At 48.7% G+C, this 20,332-nt stretch overlaps 2 pseudogenes across 11 annotated transcripts in view; one reads left to right on the forward strand and one right to left on the reverse strand.

Annotated features, from left to right (window-relative positions):
* The window catches only part of LOC123778855 (thyroid receptor-interacting protein 11 pseudogene), a 37,581-nt pseudogene extending 28,258 nt beyond the window's left edge, over positions 1 to 9,323 (reverse strand). For 10 of the 11 annotated variants that reach the window (XR_015727343.1, XR_006776022.2, XR_015727341.1 and 7 more), the window contains exon 1: positions 9,136 to 9,323. The product of XR_015727343.1 is annotated as a thyroid receptor-interacting protein 11 pseudogene, transcript variant X8 (transcript). Of the gene's footprint in view, positions 1 to 9,024 lie in introns of all 11 variants that reach the window. The other variant, XR_015727333.1, reaches the window with a different exon arrangement.
* Positions 9,324 to 15,488: 6,165 nt separating this feature from the next.
* LOC123778084 (thyroid receptor-interacting protein 11 pseudogene) lies at positions 15,489 to 20,102 on the forward strand (annotated as a pseudogene).
* The last annotated feature ends 230 nt before the right edge of the window (positions 20,103 to 20,332 follow it).

The following is a 20,332-nucleotide window of genomic DNA, read 5'->3' on the forward strand; positions in this document are numbered from 1 at the left end:
GGGACCAAAACTGCTACCTTATAACATACAAAATAATAAGGATAGATGAATGGTCTAAGCAATAAAAGCCAAAACCACACAAGTGCTCAAAGAAAATGTAGTAGTAATTGAAAAAGGTCTTTTAAAGCATCATCTAAAAGCCACAAGCCATGAAGTGCCAGATTTGGCACCATACAGGTTCAGAATGACATGTATCATGAAACATATGGTACCAGCTAAACTGAAAGACAAGCAACAGTTTGGGAGAAAATACCGCAGCAAGTACAACGGACTACTACCCTACATATAAAAAGTTCTTACAAATCAATACAAAGGGGCACCTGCGTAGCTCAACCTTCAGCTCAGGTCATAATCCCAGGACCCTGGGATGGGCTAGCGTGGGCTCCCTGCTCTGGGGGGAGCCTGCTACTCCCTCTCCCTCTGCCTGTCACTCGGCCTACTTGCGCTCTCTTTCTCTCCACCGCTCCCCCTGCTTGTGCTCATGTGCATGCTCTCTCTCTGAAATAAATAAAATCTTAAGAAAACCCCCCAAAAGCAATTATAAAAATATAAATAACCAAAGAGACAACCCAGTAGGAAGATGACAGGAGAGGGGATTCATGTAAAAAAATATCACTGGTAGTGACCAACTAAAAATACTCACTCTTACTAGTGTATAAAAATATAAATTTAAGGGGCACCTGAGTGGCTCAATACGTTAAGCATCTGACTCTTAATTTTGGCTCAGGTCATGCTCTCAGGGTTGTGGGATCCAGCTCCAGTTAGGCTCTATACTCACTGGGGAACCTGTTTAAGATGCTCTCTCTCCCTCTCCCTCTGCCCCTTCCCCGTTCTCTCTCTCAAAATAGAAATAAATCTTTAAAACATATATATATGTTTTCTGTATGTGTGCATATATACACATACATACATGAATTTTTAAAAGAGACATTACTTTCTACCTGCCAGTTGACAATTTAAGAGACTGAGAATATCCTGTGATTAGCATCTCATTCAGCATGGGTGAGAACAGAAATTGATGTAACCTCTTTTAAGGACCCCACCTTGTAGAACCTTCTCCCCTGAAATCCATCTCACTGGAAAACTCAAACACACATGCAAAAATGTTCATCACAGCCCTAATAGACACCCCAATGATGAACAGAAATATCGTAACATAAAGTACAACCACACTCTAAAATACAATTCAGCAAATAAAAAAAAATGAGGCAAAAATTATATGCACAGTTTATTCAAATTAGGTTACTGTGTGACAGAAATGTATTCACTTTGGTCATTTAAAAAGATAATCTGGAAGGGCTGCCTTGCTGGCTTAGATGGAAAAGCATGTCACTCTTGATCTGGGGGTTGTGAGATCCAGCCCCAAGTTAGGTACAGAGATTTTCTAAAAATAAAATCGTAAAATAATAAAATAAAATAAACTACAAAGGAAAATAATTACTGTTCTAGGTCTCAGACCATTGCTTTTCACAGATATTTTCCAAATTTTAATTTGTTCCCTTTTGGAAAAAATGGGGGGACGGGGCATACAAAAACCCAGAAAAGCCATGATTTACTTGACTTTCTTGATGGGCAAGTTTGGCAACTGATTTATCCTCACCAGAATATTCTCATTCTAAAGTGACATGTCTTCTCTGGGGAGGGAAAGCAGCAGCCCCCACCTTCAGAATATTTCAGATCAAAATCTCAGCCCTGCTCTCTGGGCAGAGCCAGGAAGATGCCATCAGTGTGCTGGAAAGGCCTAGGCGTTCTAGAAAATGCTGCCTCTCCCAAGAAGTGATCCTCTGACCCATTTGCACATCAAGGGGGACGTTTTTGATGCAGTGGAAATCAGGTACTTCTGGAATTCTCACGATAGAATTTCAGTCTTTGAGCCCCCGGCCTGGTTTCTAAAACACACAGACCACTCAAAACCACTGAAGCAGAACATGGCAATTTTGAGTCCTCATCAGGAAACAGAACCTTGAGCATCTATATTCACTTCCTCGTCACTCTGCCAGCTGAGAAATACTTCCTAGGGGTCTACAAGGCACATGGCCCTGAGACACACATGGTCCCTCTCGGCAGCATGATTCTCACGGGGGAGACAAACAGGAAACTAGGTGTCTCTGTTGTGACGGGACTGACTGCCACGACGAGATGCACAGAGAACAGACAATGGGCTGGACCTTGTCTGCAGCTGTCAGGGGCCTCCGGAGGGAGCCGCATCTGACATGACCCAGAAGGCTGGGGACCTTCTTTGCCTCATCAGCCTCACCCACACCCAATCTGTCAGCACATCCCATCAGCTCTTCCTTCAACATGTACCCAGAATCTGCTCCGTTCTCAGCACTTCACACCTACCATCCTGATCCAAGCCGGCAGTATCTCTGTCTTGGAATATTCCAGTAGCCTACTAACTGATCTCCCTGCTTCCATCCTCGCTGTTCTCAACACAGAAGCTGAAGTGATCCCATAAAACCCAAGTCAGGTCACCTCACTCTTCACTTCAAAATCCCCCAGTGGCCACCGCCCCAGGTCCCTAAGACCCCATCTGCTATATTCCCCTTCTCTCTAACTCTGGCCTTGTCATTCCTGGAACAAGTCAGCCCAGCTCTCTCCATGGAGGCCTTCCTACTCCCCCTTCTCTCTGCCCGGGACACTCTTCCCACAGACATGCACAGGGCTCACTCCCTTACCTCCTGCAAGGCTTTCTCCAATGTTGTCCTCAAGGGGCCTTCTCTGGCCATCCAAGATCAGATGACAACCCCTTCCGACCCTCCTACAGCATCCAGCACGCCCTGACATGCCGGACTGCTTGCCTCTGTGTTCCCTGGCTGCTTCTGTCTCTGGAAGAAAGGCTCGCTAACAGCCCCACCATGGTCTGTTTGCGGCACATCTGGAACCGCACGAGAACCGAGCCTCCACCGAGTAGGCATTCAATAAAGAATGTGGAGTGACTGCATTCATCTGAGGGAAGATGAGAGCTCATGGAACAAGGGGGCTGAGGGAGAAAGCCTCTCGGGCAGAGGGAGCAGCCGAGCTGCCCCAAGGCCGGTGGGCACAGGGCACACTGGAAGGACTGACCAGATTGTGTAGGGCAGGGAAGGCGAGCCGGAACCAAGACTGGAGAAGGAGGACGGAGCAGCCATGCAGAACACAAAAGGAATGTTTGGGTCTACCTCAAACGGCAACAAGAAGCCAGGAAATTAGTCAGTGACCTGATCGAATGGGCCTCCCACAAACCTCTGGCTTCAGGGGGAGACAGGGATTGGGGGCGGGGGTAGGAGCACGTGGAAGCTCAGCAAGCAGACTAGCACCTTGGCTCAGACCACAAATGACTGTAACGTGGACTAAGAGAACAGAATCAGAGGTGGAGAAAAAGAGGTGGATTCCAGAAATATTTAGCAGATAAAGTCACAGGGCTGGGTAAATGATCGCATAAGGGGGTAAGGAAGGAAAAGCAGAGTTCCCAGATGACTCCTCCCTTTTGCAGGCAGGACCTGAAGGACACAGTGGCCCCATTCACGGAGTTGGGGGGTTGGGGTGGCAAGGAGGCAAACACAGGAAGGGGATCTCGAGCACACTTTTGGGAAGAATGGATGTGCGATTATTCTGAGACATCAATTTACTGATTTCCAGTTGGCAGTGGGAGATCCAGGGTCTCCTTGTGAGAGGATCACGAAAAGCAAAGTGAATCATGCCACGCAGTGCAGATTCTCACCTTGTGCCTGAAGAGGAATCAAAAGGTTTCCAGAAACACAGTAACAGGAGAAGAGGTGGGATGCCCAAAAAATCACCCTGGCCAGAGCAGGAGCACTTAGAAGGGAGAGGCAGCTAGACAACAAGCAGGCAGAACGAGAAGGACATGTTGCAACTGAGCAGGTAGGAGGAGGGACCTGAGCCAGGGCTGTGGCTCCAGGGAAGGAAAGGGGAACAGACTTGCCCTTGGTCACCAACACATCTCCCACAGGGCTGCTGGGGATCGCTCGAAAACCCAGAGCAACTCAGTTCCCCCATTTCAAACCCCTTGGACCTCCCCAATTTCATTATCTGACAACCTCTCCAAAATTCTCTCTTGCTACCTGCTCCTGGACCCAATGTCTTGTGGCCTGACACAGCCCTGTGCTTCAATGTCCAGGCTAGTCTCTTCTGCCTGGAAAACACCTATTTGCCTTTTGAAGACTTCCCTCCTCCACTGTGAAAGAAGGAAAAGCAGTGCTGACATCAAGGAGGTGGCCTGGCACCTCGAGCCAGACTGCACTGCTGGTAGAAGCAGGCCTGGGGCTCACAGAGAGGTTACATGGTTCTCCTCTTGGACACAAACCATCTCGCAGAACAGCAGCGTGAGGTGACGTGGCCGAAATGATGAAGGGAGAGAAAACAGGACCACTTCCTCTTTTGTCCAAAAAGACAAAAACTAGGTTGTCGTGCCAGCCACAAAATACCAATCACCTTCTCCCAGCTGATTCGAGCGATTGCCTTCCATCTGAATGACACCATTCGTCACACTACTCACACCTCCTTCTAGAAAAGACTGATGGAGCTACCCAATCCCAGAACTGCCTTGCCTCCCGACAGCACCCAGTCCAGAGCACACCCCTGCTTCCTTGAACACTCCCAAAAACATCTGCCCAAAGCCCAAATCCTGTAAGTTCTTTCTAACGCCCTCTTTCTTCCTGATCAGCCCCACAGTTGCCATGATGTGGGTTCTCCCTCAGGATGAGTAACGAGCCCACTGTGTTTAAAGACAGGTGTGCTTCCAGTGGCCGTTGTAGAGGACGCTGAACACTGACACGGTAGGAAAGGATGGTTCACTTTCTTGGAGGGATGTTCATGGAGTTCCGATCTGAAGCTTCCCATCGTCTGTGTCAAGCAATACCCATCCCATCGCCCATCTTATGTCGAGAACAAAGGAGGACGTGTGTCAATCACAGGTTTGAGGAGAGTGGGAAATGGCTTCTGGAAGGATTCTGGAGAGCAGGAAAGTGAGCTGCACAGACAACCACAGAATGGGGGAGCTCCATGAAGGCACAGGTGAGGCTGGCTGGCAAGAACTCACAGTTGTTCCAAGCTGGCCTGCTGTGTGATTTCCACCATCAGGATTCAAGGCGAACATGGATGCTTTGGTTCACCCAGGGACTGGGGTTTACTCAGATGAAAGACAAGGGTGGAAGCAGCATTGCCAGGACAATCACTGAATCATGGGCTGGGGACTCCAAGCTCAGCTGAGAGATGAGAGCCTCGAGGGAGCATCTAAAGGACACAGAAATCCAAGGAGGTCCTAGGGAAGAGCATGCTGAGGGCAGAGCAGAAATGACGGATCGAACACACCGGAAAGAAGACATTGGGGTTGAAAGGTGCCTCACTGCTCATCTGCAAGGTGGTGCAGCACTAGGGAGGAGCTCCAGGGCACCACGGTGGGAGTGGTGACAGAGGTGGATGAGAAGAGGTGATCGCTGCAAGGAGGTGTTTGAGAAAATGAGGGCCCTGTATGGAGGCTGGGTCCTCCATGCGCACACTGAGGTCATCTAGGCCAACGGCAAGAATTGAAAAAGAGAGGAAGGCTCTGGGCCTGCCACCCAAGTCTTCCACAAATTAGGTAAGTGGGGCATAGGGAGAAACCAGTAATGAGGAGGAGGCCAGCGTGCTCCACCTGGGGACCATGGATCTCAAAGAAATGGCATGGGGGCAAAGAAGAGGAAGGACACAAATCTTGAACCCTTTCGATCCTGAAATATGCAGGGTAGGAGAACACGGGTAGCACCTGAGGGGACATCAAGAACAGATGATACCCCCAGAAGGGCCAGGGTCAAAGTAAAGAGAGGGAGGAAATGGCTACGGACAGGCTGAGGAAAGAGAGGAGGCTGGCGCTTATAGACTCTGAATTTACCAGGACACAGGGAGGGGTTGGGGGTGTGGACCCCGGGCAAACAAAAGAGGGAACTGCCTTAGGGGAACAGCAGGATGGGGAAGATAAGGAGAGGGGAGATGGGGAGTCACAAGAGTTGGTGATCACAGTAAGCGCTCGTAAGATCCCTGGTGAACCAAATGGAATTATTAGAATACAATAACATATAAACCCAATATGTCCTATAGAAGAGTTCTAAGTGTAGGACAGTAGGAGTGACAGCACCAGTCCATGATGAAGGTCATGACACTGATGATGGTGACATAGTCCTGAACTAACTACCAGTATTGAACACCTGCTGTGTGCCAAGCACCGGGAGGAGCACTTCACATCTAATCCTCCCAGCGGTCATCTCAGGCCATTCCTTGCACGGTAGCCCCAGGAGGGCTCTGTACTGAAGGAGGGAACACACCAAAACAGCAGCATCCTAGGACTCCTGGGAGGCTAACTGGCTTTCTTATTGTGATTTTAGGGGTTTTTGGCTGTAACCTAGGGTGACAGGAACCAGCCTGACCCACATCTAGGAGATAGTAACATCAACCAAATAATGTTCAGATAGAGGGAAATCAAGGGGCCTATTGGTTGAGTATCCGACTCCTCATTTCGGCCCAGGTCATGATCTGAGGGTCGTGAGATCCAACCCCACGTCAGGCTCCACACTCAGTGTGGATTCTGCTTGAGATTTTCCCCCTCCCTTTCCCCTTTCCCTCCTCCTCTGCCCCCCACCCCAGGAGCATGCACTCCCTCTCTAATATAAGTGAATAAATAAAATCTAAAAAGGAAAAAAATGCAGGAAAATCGAAACTAGTAATAATAATTTATGGAATGCTTCACTCTGTGCCAGATCCTGTGCTGACTGCCTTGGCTCTATTTCTCATTTAATCCTTACATCCTTACCATTCCTACCCCCGTTCCAAAGAGAGGATTGAGGCAGAAAGTGATTTGCCCATGATTCATGACCGGAATCCTGATGTTATTAATAACATGACTTTCTGAAAAGGTTTAAGGGTTTAACACACTACAGTGAAGATTTAGAGCACGAAATCACAGAATTTGAAAGACAGAGCCCTGGAAAATGTTTTCAAACATTAACAAATAGATTCTCACAATCTTGTTGCATGTTGTTCCGATGAAGGAAAGCCCAGTGCAAAAAAAAAAAAAAAAAAAAAAAAAAAAAAAAAAACCCTTGAAGAAATGCATCCCGATGGCATACATGCCTGGTCTTTAGAGCTTGAGACCTATCCCAGAAGATTCTGACTCAGTGAGTCTAGAAGAGGACATTTGCATTTTCTTTAAAAAGTCCCATAGGCTCTGCTGATGTGCATTCTGGGCTGGGTACAACTGCCTTAGAGTCTCTATAATTCCAAACCCAAACTTCCCTTACAATGTTGAGATGTCTGCAGACAGGGGGGCATTGGAAACTGAAGCAGAGAAGAACAGAAAAATTATCAAAACTATCCCACAGAGAGTCAAGAAAAGGCAAGCTCTAGTTATACTACTTCTCTGTCCTTTTGCTGTGTCTGAAATTACTCTACAGTTAATTTACTGTTTTTAAGTAAGCAAGTCTTCAAAAACTGTTACGAATGAATACTAAATAAATCAATACTAACAAGAAATTTTAAATAAACGTAATCATAGTATGCTACTGAAAAGTATTTTCTTTCTCTCTGATCATTTCGATGGCACATCAGATTTTCTTACCAAAGACCAGTCGATATGAGAAAAATTATTTCTAATTCAACAGTGCTACACGTGGTCAACAGCACCTGAAAACTGCAGAAGAAATGAAGTTGGGTGGAAGCCGTTTACGTTCGATAATTTCACCATACGCTGCCTCCAAGTCTTCAGTACGTTTGTATGTATTTATCTATTTCTTGAATCAACCACCACTAACATCTATTACATGTCAGACATAGCTCTAAGTGTTTTATTAACGTTAAGTATCATTTAATCTTTATGATCATCTATGAAGTGGGATTATTATCATCCCCGAGTCTCAGATCAGAAAACTGAGATGCAGAATGGTTTAGTAACACAGCTAGTGGCAGAGCTTGGATCAGCTTGGCTCTGGACTCCATGTTTTCAATCACTCTGCTTAGTCTCCAAGAACCTACAAAAAGTGCAAGTCTTAACCCCAAACCTTGGCTTTCCCCACCCTACAGTCTCTACGTGGCCCCAGCTTCAAGGGCATTCTCTCAATTCCTTTAACAGTTCACACTCCTTCCCTCTTCTAACTGAACAACACCCCTCCATCCCTGTTTTGTTCTGAGCCTTCTGTTCTCAGCTTAAACATTACTGCCTAAATTACAAACTCTAACCCAGCTGTATTTCTCAGCACTCAAAGCAATACTATAATTTATTTCATAGGTAATTATTTGCTTCCTGTGTTTACTAAACCAGTTGTGAGTATGTCAGACACCGTGTCAGTCCTATTTATCATGTGAATTTATCACTGAATACCCAACACCAACCCAAAAGGAAGGGTACATCTCTCAACACTTTTTGCTGAATGAACAAATGAATGAGGTACACTCAAGTCTCCTGCTTTCCGATTTGTGACACACATCTTTGCTCACCACGTTGCCCCGACTACTCTCTTAAGAATGTAGACTCCTGTAGCATACACGCAAGACCTCTGGCAAGCACTGGCTCTGCACACCAATATTACGTGGTCCTGGGCAGGCCATTCCCTCCACACACACACCTTGACTGGCCTGGTTTCAGGTGCACAATGGGGATCCTGACACCCCCGATGGAAAGTAACCTATTCAAGAGAGAGAGAACGTGAACTCCTCCTCCCCCATCAACACTATACTTATTTGCTTCTCCTCCGTCTTGCAGCCAGACTTTAGCCCCAAGAAGGCCAAGACCCCGTCTGCCCGGTTCAGCGCCGGAGTCCCAGTCACGCCATCCCCAGGCCCGGCGCACAGCACAGGTGAGATAATTATCACTCCAGGAATGAAGCCCTCGTCCTGTGCACTTCACACGTGTGAAACGAGGGTCGCGAAAGCGACAAAAAGTGGCTGAATTCTGGCGAATACGCGTGTTTCTGAGACACAGGCCCGACTCCCCCCGAGGCCCGAGGCACCAGCCCCCCGGGGACGCCGGCCCCTGACCCCGCGCCCGGCAGGCACCTCTGGACGTAGAAGCATCTTCGTAAGTGCCGCGCACACCGTCGTCGTCTGTGTCTGTCGAGGAGGAAGAACAGGAGGTGAAGGAGGGCGTCCTCAGCCTACTGGCCATACCTGTGAAGGTTCCACGGTGCTGTGCCCATCCGGGACATGGAAGCGGGGTCCACAGACCTTGCGGGAAATAAGCGAGTCTGAGAGAAAGCAGAAGAGAAAGGCTCCTTCCACCGCGCTCACTTGACGCGACTCAGTGACGCAAACATGTCAGCGGCCCTAACAACCTTCCCACTCAATGGCGCATCTGCCCAGACACTCAATGGACAATTTCTCCGCCTCCTCGGCCAACGGAAGGGCTCATTGGATAATTCCTTTGGCCACGCCCACCAAACGCGGAAGCACGCCCAGGAGCGTGAAGGGGGAAAGCAATCCTTTCTGGGAATTGTAGTCATGGGGGTGCGGGGAGTGCACAGGGTTTCTCCTTATTGTTCAGAACATTTTATAACTGTCATTCACCCGGCAGGGTGCAGAGCTAGCAGGAACCTCAGCGTTGGGGCGAAGCGCAGAAAATCCAGCCCGGGGAAATAGTATTAGTATTACCGTTAGTCGGGGCTCAGTCTCAACCACTGAACAAATGTTCATGGAGCGCTGACTCTGCGCCAAGAGTTGTGCTAAGTAAGGGCTTTGCGCACATAATCGCCTTTCAAATGTGGAGGAGGGAATGTGCAGAAAACTGGTACAATGGAAAACTATGTAGCAGTAAAAACAAACTAGAGCTGCCAGTTACAAGCATCAATCGCTGAATTTAAGAAACATACTATTCACTGAAAGAAGGGAATAGAACATTTTTGAAAAGTTCAAACCAAGCAAAACGAATGTTAGAGAAACACATATGATAAAATACTACACAGAAGAAGAAAGGAGAGGGGGAAAGGGAAACAAGATCACCACATTTGTGACCTTTAGGGAGTGGGGAGGGTAGAACATTGAAGGGGAAGGATTACAAAGGCACCTCAATAATTTCTCAAGTTGGGGTGGTTCACAGGTGTTTCATTATTATGCATATTTAAGATGTTCATTTTTTGTACTGCACTTCTTAGAAAACATTTTCTAGATAAATAAACGTGTTTCTATGTTCCATTTCCCTGCCAGGAGCACTGAATGGAGCTACTCAAACTTTTAAGAACCTTGGATCACACACACACACACACACACACACACACACGCACAATAAAAACCCAGGGTACATACTTTGGGCAAGATCAGGTGTCAAAAACTTACTTAGTATTTAATGGAGGAACAAGAGCTCATTGATACCCCAAGTAGAAATGACAGTGGGGAAGGCTGAGCTTAGGGAGGCTTGCCAGGGGGAGTGGTGAGATCAAATACACCACTTTCTTGAGAGTGGTCCTCTGCTAAGAGGGTAATGCAAACCACTGAATGAGCACAGTCTCCCAGCTTGCCAGTGGACACATTCCATGGGTATTAGTAAGTAGTAAGAGTCAAGGGCAATTAGTATAAGGTGTCAATCCCATAGGTGTGGATGGTGAGGCTGAGAGTAATTGGAAGAAGGTGGGGCAGATATATTGATATGCCTCTTGTCGTTTTCTAAGCAAAGGACACCTCTGTTCTTTGCTGAGCCTTGGATTCAGAAAAAGCTCCTGATTCAGAGGACACTTGTCACTTTTTCACTGAGGGCCACGCCAAAGGCTTCCTGCAGGCAGGCCCAACTCCTTTAAGTTGCTGATGAAGGAGCTAGACCTCTATGACACGGGAGTGGAGTTTGTTACTGGCTAGTTCAGGCGTCTCACTCAGGCTGTGCGATGCCTCCAAAGAGGAGACTATACTGGGGTAGTCCTCAACTATGTCATGAGACAATGTCAGAGAACGTTCACTGCCAGCTCATCTGCATCCTCTGACAAAGTCAAGAAAAGAGAATCTGAAATGTAAAACCCCTGTGGACATTCATATTGGAGCAAAAAGCAGACATTAACCATGAAACTTCTCCCCAAGAGGCTAAAGTAGGCATTTGGTGTTCTGTCTATCCAGCATTCTTTCTTCTACAACAGCCTGAGTTAATGATGAAGAACTAAACCCTCCTTTCAATCCCTGTGGATCAGATGAGGCTCCTCGCCTGAAACATGGTGAAACTTACCAAGGCCTGGCCGGTCACACACACAAACACCCTCACCATACTTCAGAGCTGGGGAGGGTGGTGGTGGGTTTGTCCAATCAGAATGAATGCCAGGGTCGAACGGGAGGGAGTGGCTAGGCTAGAAGAGCTCTCTTTTTTGCTGGACTGGAAGGATGTACTTACAGAGTTACTGAGAACGATCTTGCCACCTCATATAGGCTGACAATGATGCTAATGGGAAGGCTAATGGAGTCTGGAGCACTGGATGCTCAGTTAGGGGTGACCCCGGTTTGCAGTGTGGGAGCTGACGGGACAATCCCCAGAGCCTGTGGAATTGATGGATCAGGAGGATCTCGACTCAGAATGATGAAAGAAACTGACACCCAGCGCTTGGAGCTTGCATCCTGAGCTGGGCACAAACGATCCCTCCTTTCCCATCAGCACCTGGTAGGACCTCAGACAAACCACCATCTTCCTTCCCTGCTGGTGTTCTTTTCTGAGTCTGGGGCCTGTGAGCTCATCACAGCTTTAAATGCCTACAGTCAGTTGAAAGGCTATCTTTCCTCAGTTGAATTGCTTTAGCACCTTTTTCAAAATCAGTTGGATGTATTTGTGGGGACGATTTCTGGGTTCTTTGTTCTGTTCTATTGATCTCTGTGTCTGTCCTGGAGATGACACACTGTCTTCCTTATTATAAGTATCTAATAAGTTTTGAAACTTGGTACACTGTATGTTCCCATTTTATGATTCTTTTATTAAATTGTTTTTGAAACTATTCTAAGTCTTTTGTCTTTCCACATACATTTTAGCATAGTCTTGTCTATCACGACAAAAATAAAAAGAAAACCTTACTGGATTTTACAGGAATGCGTTAAATCTCTTCACAAATCTGGGGAAAATTAACATCTTTACTATGCTCAATCTTACAATTCACGGATGTGGTATATCTCTCCCTTTTTTCCCCAATATTTTATTTATTTATTTATTCATGAGAGACAGAGAGAGAGGCAGAGGCCAAGGGAGAAGCAGGCTCCCCACAGAGCAGGAAGACTGATGGGAAACTTGATCCCAGGACTCTTGGTTCATGACCTGACCTGAAGGCAGACTCTTAACTGACTGAGCCACCCAGGCATCTTCTCTTTTTTATCTTTGATAAAAGATAAAATTTTTATTTTTACCTTTTATTTACTTATTTTTATCTTTGATTTCCTTTATTAGTGCTAAATAGCTTTCAGCATGCAAGTCCTTGACCTGCTTTATTAGATATATCCCTAGGTAGTTTAGTTTTACTAGTAATGATGAATGTACTTATCGTGCTGTCCTCATGTTCATTGCTAGCATATAACAATACAACTTACATTTACGTGTTTACTCTGTATGCTGTGTCACTGTGAAATCCCATTATTAGTTCTAAGAAGAATTACTTTTTCATATCCTCTTGTGTTATAAGCCTGAAATTAAGATTCCATACTAAGGGCTGTCTTGAAGCCTTGGAAAATCAAGGAGGGGCTCAAATGGCCTAATGCAAAGTAAGGTCTCCTAACCAAAATCCCTTCTCATCAGAGGGACCAGACATAGTGCCTGGTTTTTTTATTTTTGAGGAGCAACTCTCCATTCCCTAGAAGCCCACTGAATTCTTCAAGCAATCCACTCATACCCTCCCATCGGAACCAGGACTTGCAGCCCCCCTCCACCTTTAGGACAAAGTCTTGCCTTCCAAGCCGCTGCTTGTTCCCTCAGTTCCCAAGAGAAATCCCTGCCCAGCCCTGCACGGTGTGTGTGATCCTCCCCCCTGAGCTGTGAGCATATGTGACTAGTGAACTGCTGTCAACCACATCTGTCAGGGGCGCCTAGGTGGCTCCCCTTGCTTAAGCATCCACCGTCGGCTCAGGTCATGGAATTGAGTCCCACATCAGTCTCCCTGCTCAGTGGGGAGTCTGCTTCTCCCTCTGCCTGCTGCACTCCCGGCTTGTGGTCTCTCTCTATCTTAAAAATAAAAAATCACATCTGATGGGTGTCAAGAACTCCCCATAAGTCTGGAACAGGAATCTCTCACTAGGGAAGTGAAGAGAAGGTGAGTAAAACAATTCCCATTATAACTAGGGTTACCCCACCTCAAATGAAGACATGGGGTCAACCTGACCTGCTCCTTCGCTAACTAACTGGCTTCAGAGGTGACAAGCACTATCTGGGAGGGAACTGGCAATCGCTGGCCAGCTTGTGTGTTAGCTCCTGTTCTGTTTTTCAAATGGAAGTCACCATCCGTTTCCAAACTAATGTTCCATCTTTGCCAACACGATGAGAACCAATGTGAACTGACTGTATCTAGGCATGAGGTGCCCTGAATGTGACCTGCATCTGGCCTGTGTGGGTCTCCAAGGCTCCCTGCTGAGGCCCGCAACCACACATGCTGACTGGTGTGCTTGAGTTCCACTGACTGGGAGTTGGGCCGGTGCTGGGGCAGACATGCAGATCCTGTTGGGGAAAGCGCACCCCAAGCACAGTCCTGGGAATGACCCTCTCTGGTGTTGGTGGAAGGAAGGAGGCCACGACCCCAGGGAGACATAAGAATGGCTCTGTGGCTGCCTCCTGAGCACTGTGGTTCAGGCAAAGGGAGTGGCCTTGCCTGTCTCCCAAGCTACCACTCCTTTCCCTATCACTGTGTGTCCTCCTGAGCCTTCAGGAGGGGTTTTGAGGTGCACATGCATGGCAGCCCAGGGCCCAGGAGCTGATGAGAAACACAGAAGTGGAGGGGGAGGGGTGTTTGGTGTTCCACTTCTCTCCCAGTGCAACCCTCTCAGCCACACACTTGCATTTCTCTTAGCGTTGTTGCTTCCCAGCACGTCAAATGACGCTTCTCATGATCGAGGGGCTTAAGGCTCCCAATCCGGCCATAGACAAAATGGTCTTCCTGGCTGTGGACTCCAACACTGGGGAGATGAACTGGCATTCCCACAGGAAGAGGACAGTCATCGTGGGACCATCCCCCAGCTCCCTTTCCCCATAAACACCCAGAACATGTGCACCATGTGTGATTGGAGACAGAACCCAAAACTCATGACTTTATGTGGCTAGAAATCAAAAACTATCCTGAGGGAACATGTAGAGCAGGGAAAAGGGGGTAGGGGAAGCACTAAACACTGAGAGACAATGACTCCAGGGCGATGCTTTGCAGAAACAGGACAATGGGCAGAGAGGACCCCGTTGGTGCCCCGAGCTGGGTAACAGGTCGCTGTATGGCACAGCCCCGGGTTCGGTGACTCCCACGACCCTGGCGGAACTGCCCACGGTCTGGCTGGCAGCTGCTTCATGCAGTTGGATTGCGTCTTCCTGGTGGAGGCCGCAGCCCAAGGGGATTGGGCAGGGCAGCTCCAAGACCGCTGGTGGGGCTACATAGCCTCAGGGCCCAGGAGCTGTTCCCAGACAGGCGCCCCGCCCTTGGCGCCTCTCATCCAGTGGCACCGCCCACCGGGGGGCCTTGTGGGACCAGGCAAGGGGTGTGGTTTCCAGCCCCTCCTCCACCCAACAACTGAACCCTAGGCCTCTCTTGTGAGATGCCAGGAGCCCCCTATCCAGCACGGTCTTCGCCGCCGCCCGCGACCCTCTGCCCGGTCTAGGCCGCACACCTGCGGGAGGCAGTTGATGGGTCACAGCGCTCCGGGCCGCCAGTGAACCAGCAAACCCAGGAGTGGGACTCACTGTCCCCACAGGCTAACGAGGCAGGGAGGGGACAGGTCACTCTGGAGCCTCTGGAGGCTAGAAATGCTCAAAGTCTCTTGAGGGCCATGCCTTGCACGCGTGTAGACATTTGTCAAATGCACCTAGGACCTTCACTCCTAGGTGGATGGGTGCGTGGGACTGTGTACCTTTCACCTCCATTAAAAAGATTCGGTTGCGTGGAAAGCACACGCCAAAGGAGTTTGTGTACTGTGATACCACTTAGGGGGAAAGTCGAGGGCCAAGTGAATTTTGTGTGGGCAGGCACCTGGTGGCGGTCAGGCAGGAGCATTCACTCGGGGCCCGCCCAGGACCGCCATGAAAGCGGGGGAAGAAGCGGAAGGGGCACAGCCCTGGCGTGGGAATTCGTGGGGAGGAGCGACTGGGACCGGGACCAGTGGCCAAAGACGGCCTTGGGAAGGCTCAAGGCCTTGGCCTTTCCTAAGGACCTGGCCTGCAGAGGGGAGGGGGGCCGGGCCCCCGCAAGCGTTGCCTAGAAACGCTTATTGTCTTTGGATTCTTAGGCTCGCGCAGGCAGGGGCTCTGGGACACTTGGCGGGGTAGTCCGACTGCACTGGACGCTTTTTCACAGTGGACCAGGACAGTTTTATGACCCGCAGAGATGTTGCCTTGGGTTGGTGGCCTGGGCTCTGGCCTAGACCATTCCCCAGGGGAAGTGGATGGCAGAGAGCCTTCCTTCACCAGCCACATTGATTTCACCGGGCACGTGACAAAGGGAACTTCCACTGGCGAGGAGATGGACTTCGCCGACCTCATCACATCACAGGCACAAATCAACAGACTCCTGAAGGACATCGAAACACTGGAGGCTGAGGTTAGTCACTGGAGGCGTTTGTCCCAGTCGTCATCAAAGATAGTAGACTCCAGTGAAATTTGGAAACTGAAGACCACCATCAGGGACCTAAAACAACAATGGATGAAGGAGCTAGATGAACACCAACTTGAAGTATCGGTATTACAGAGTCTCCACAAGAAGCAACTGGCCGACGTCATTGAGAGGCACCGCCAACAACTACGTGAGTATGAGCAAAGGGAAAGTGAGCTTGGACGGGTGGAGCAACAACTTGCAGAGATGGAGCGGCTGAACGACAATCTGAAGAACGTTGCTTCTGATGTCAGAGCAGAAAACCAGAAGTTGGTTTTGGCACTCCAAGATGTAAGACACCAGCTGGAAGAATCGATTCTCCGTAACAACGAGGAGTGTCTGGAAAACAACATTGCTGTGAGGGCTTTAAAGATCGAAAAAGGGCGGTTAGTAGCGAAATTGTGTCGGACTGAGAAGAAGGCGCTGGAAGAGAAGAGGAAGTACAAGCAGACCATCAAGAAATTGTTACCTTTAGAGCATGCACGTTTGATCCAACTCATGCAAGAGAAAGACCTGGAAATATTCCACCTCCAAAAGAAGATCGAGCAGATGGACGCCGACCACAGAGAAACCAAGGACATGCTGTCCTCTGCTTTGGAGGAGCAGAAGCAATTGACACAGGTCATTAAAGAAAAAGCCTCAAGAAGCAATGACCTTTTAGAGCAAACCGTGGAGGACAAAGACATGCGTCTCACCTCCGTGACCGCCGAAAATCATCATCTGAAAGAAGAACTGGAGCGCCTGAGACAACAGAGTCGCCCTGTACCTGTGGTTGACCCTAAAATCCTCAAACTGGAGTGTGAAGTCTTCCAACTGAACGAGTTAAAAGATGACCTCGAGGAGGAAGTAAAGGAACAACAGAAGATCATTCACAACCAGCAGCAGGGGAAGATAAGACTGCTTCAGTCTCTACAGGAGCAGAAGCAGAAAGTGGACCATCTTCAATCCCAGCAGGAGCAGCTGCATATTGAACGCGCTCAGCTCCTTGCAGCGAAAGACCAGGAGATTCAGAATTTGCAAGACACATTAGACCAAATGAAAGCCCAGCTGCCTGACAAAAGCCAGCACATTGCAGCAGAGCACTGTGACGACGTTCAAGTCACAAGCAGTCAGCCTCTTCCTAGAGAGAACGGAAGTGAGAAGCTTGATCCATCTAAAGGCGAAACTCAAAGATCAGTCCAAGGAATAAAAGAGCAAGAAGTGGAGCTGAAGCTTCTAACTGAACAGAACATCCGATTGACCGAACAGATCGATCGGCTGTCCAAAGAGGAGATTGGTAAACTAACTCAGATTATCCAGCAGAAGGATTTGGAGATCGAGGGTCTTTCCAGCAGAATCTCTGCAGCTTCTCAGCGCCAGCACGTGGACGTGGAGCGACTTCAGCAGCAATTGCAAGAGTGTGCTTCGAAAAGCGACCAAGTGTTGGCTGTCTTAAATGAGAAAACGAGGGAGAATAGCCATCTGACAAGGGAGTATCAGAAAATGACAGAGAGACTTGCTGCCAAAGAAGCAGAGCTCCAGAGGATGCAAGAGGAAAATCGGAAACTGTCCCCGAGAATTGAATGTAGTGGTCAGGAGATGTTTAGAGAAACGATTCAGAATTTATCACACATTATTCGAGAAAAAGACCTCGAAGTGGATGCCTTAAGTCAGAAATGTCAGACTTTATTGACCATCCTGCAGACCTCCAGCACTGGTGATGAGGTTCGCGGCGTTCACATCGATCAGTTCAAGGAGCTTCTGCGGGAACGGGACACGTTCAAACAGCGAGTGAAGATCATGGAAGAGTGGAAAGAGCAGGTGATGACCACGGTCGAAAACATGAAGCGGGGGGCATCCCAGCTTCAGAGCGATCTTCGCCAGCTCCAGGCGCGGGCTTGCACTGGCAGCGAGGAGGATTCCAAACTGCAGGCGACCTCTATGGACCTGATCCAGACTTACAGAGGCAAGGAAATAACCTTAGAACACTTAGAGAAGGACCTGGCACGAATTCAGCTCAGCATCGGGGAGAATTGCCACGCCAAGGATCTCCTCTTAGGGAAACTGGACGCGATTTTCCTGCAGCCCTCCCCCGACTCCTCAGAGCCAGCCGACTCTCTGAAGGCCGTGACATCTGACGTAGTGAGCCAGTCTTCTCAGTTGCGCCAAGAGGAGGTAGAAGAGCTAAAAAAATCAATGCAAGAAAAAGATACAATGATTCGAACCCTCCAGGAAGAGAAGCAGAGATGGATGGATTCCGTGTCGGCCGCGTCCCCAGGAGAAGGCAAACAGCAGGAACACGGGGATTCCGACATGGAGCCGCTGAAGGAGAAACAGACCGTTCTGCAAAACTTCATTCCGGATCAAGAGCTCCGACTACAAGCGAAAAGTGAGGAATTGCTTTCTTTGCAGGAGAACTTCAGTAGCCAAGTGAGTGAAAATGACCTTTTGAGGCAGGCAGTCACCGATTTGAAGGAGAGACTAGCAGATTTTGAAACGGATGTGTGTCAACTGAAAGAGGAAAATGCAAAGCTCGTGGAAACGTGTAGAGAAAAGGAAATGGAAAATCAGGCCTTGCAAGAGACCAACAGGCGGCTTTCCATGCTGCCGAGAGAGGAGGAATCCCAGTCCACTGCGGTGGAAGAGAAGGCACTTGCTTTGGAGCAAGTATTGCGAGGGAAAGAAGAGGGCGAGACCGGGGAAGCGAAGCGGCTCGTCGATGCAGTTGCATCCGTGCAGGACCAGACAGTTGTGTGTCCACAGGAGAGAGAGGAAGTCCTGCTGACACTGACACAGAAACAAATGGAAACCTGTGCCCTCCAGAAGGAGGTGCACCATTTACGGGAGAGAGAATCACGCCTCACCCAGGAGCTGGAGAGATGGCGTCACGTCGCTTCAGAAGCTGAAGATTCTCGTCGCCGCGAAGCTTTGGTCTCAGAAGGCAAAGTGGCTCAACTCAGAGAGGAAGTGACGGTCTTGCAGGGAAAGCTCGTTTTGTCTTCCACGGCCTTGGAAAACGCGAGCCATCGAGCCAGTGTGCAGGTGCAGTCGCTGCGGGAGCAATTGCACGTGGTCACCCAGCAGAAAGAGGAAGCCGCCTTCCAGCTTGCAGCCTCCCAGGAGGAAGGGAGGCAGTACGGTCACGTTCTAGCCGCCCTCAAGCTGGAACTCGCCGAGTGGATGGAAAAGGCAGACAGCCTAGAAGGGAAACTGAAGTCATTGCAGGGACGCTTCCAGAAAGCAAAGGCTGACTTGGGTCTGAAGGAAGACCAGCTCCAAGAAGTCAAGAAACAGAACGAGGTCCAGCAGGAAGTCCTGGAGGACACCCAGAAGAAACTGATGGACTTAGTAAGTAAGTCCGAAGGCATGGTGGACAAAACCCTCCTGAGGAGACTCTTCGTGGGCTCTTTGCAAGCACCTGATGCCGACCGGCAGGAAGCCTTAAGGTTGATGGCAGGCACGCTGGGGATCCAAGAAGACCAGATGCGCCAGCTGTTCAGTGAAAGGCCTGGTGGGGTTACCAGCTGGGTGACTGGGGGGCCTGGATCCAGAAGCGCCCCCAACACACCTGGGAAAACAAATCACCGAGCTATGGCCAACAATTCTTTTTCAGGACTTTTCGTCCAGTTTCTAGAAGCAGAATCACATTCAGCTTCTCCACCACCTAAACCCTCTGCTCATGACGTGAAGCCCCCAGATTCAGGAGGAAGGGGAAAAGTGGCTAAGAAACAAGGCCCACAACATCTGAACACTGCCCTAGGATCCACAGCCCGAAAAAAAGATGTGAAGCCCCGCACCACAGCTGTGTCTCTCATTACCCCCCCAGGACCAGAAACGGATAGATCGGAGCACCTTCTTCTAAATGCTGTCACTGATGCTTTCCCCACATACACGCCCCAAATACTGTCACCTGCCACGAAGGTTGGAATGGCGGCCACAGGCCCCTCAAAGAAATAGACGATTCTCAAGCCTCAGAGGAGACGGCGCTTTGAAGAACGCAAGTCACTCTGTGTGTCTACCTTAGCCCAAAATGGCCTTTTGCAAAACATAATGTATTTGCAGTTTTGCTTTCAGCTTAATAAAAATATTCTTTTATGACTTAACAAGAACAGAGGTCTTTTAATGACTGCAGAGGTATTCCCCAAACTGAAAACAGTGGTGACTTCTTATGAGAGTAGACATTGGTGGGGTTGGAGGCTGTGGTCCAAGGATACTTCCAATATTGTTTGTAATGCTGTAATGTTTTCACAAGGAGCAGGTATCTACATATACCCTGGGTAAGGAACACATCAACTGGTTTTAATGTTCCGAACTTACCAAATACACGAACACACACACCTTGTACGAGAAACAAGGTGAACAGCATGAAAGTACAAGATGTGTACAATTTAAAAAAAAATGTAAATTTGCTTGACCCTCGCTAAGTCCCATTTCTCTCTCTTTTTTTTCATTTTTAATTTTTGTTCCATTTGTTTTTCTGTTGCCTAGGAAATCACTCTATGGGTAACCTGATTTCTCTCCGGCCTTTTAGAAATATATGTGTATTTGCCTATTTGGGAGTATAGTATTTTCTGACTTTTTTTTTTTTAAATCACTCTGCC

This window comes from Ursus americanus, chromosome 2, assembly GCF_024610735.1.
Source record: "Ursus americanus isolate L20-20 chromosome 2, mUrsAme1.1.p, whole genome shotgun sequence".
NCBI classification, from domain to species: domain Eukaryota; kingdom Metazoa; phylum Chordata; class Mammalia; order Carnivora; family Ursidae; genus Ursus; species Ursus americanus.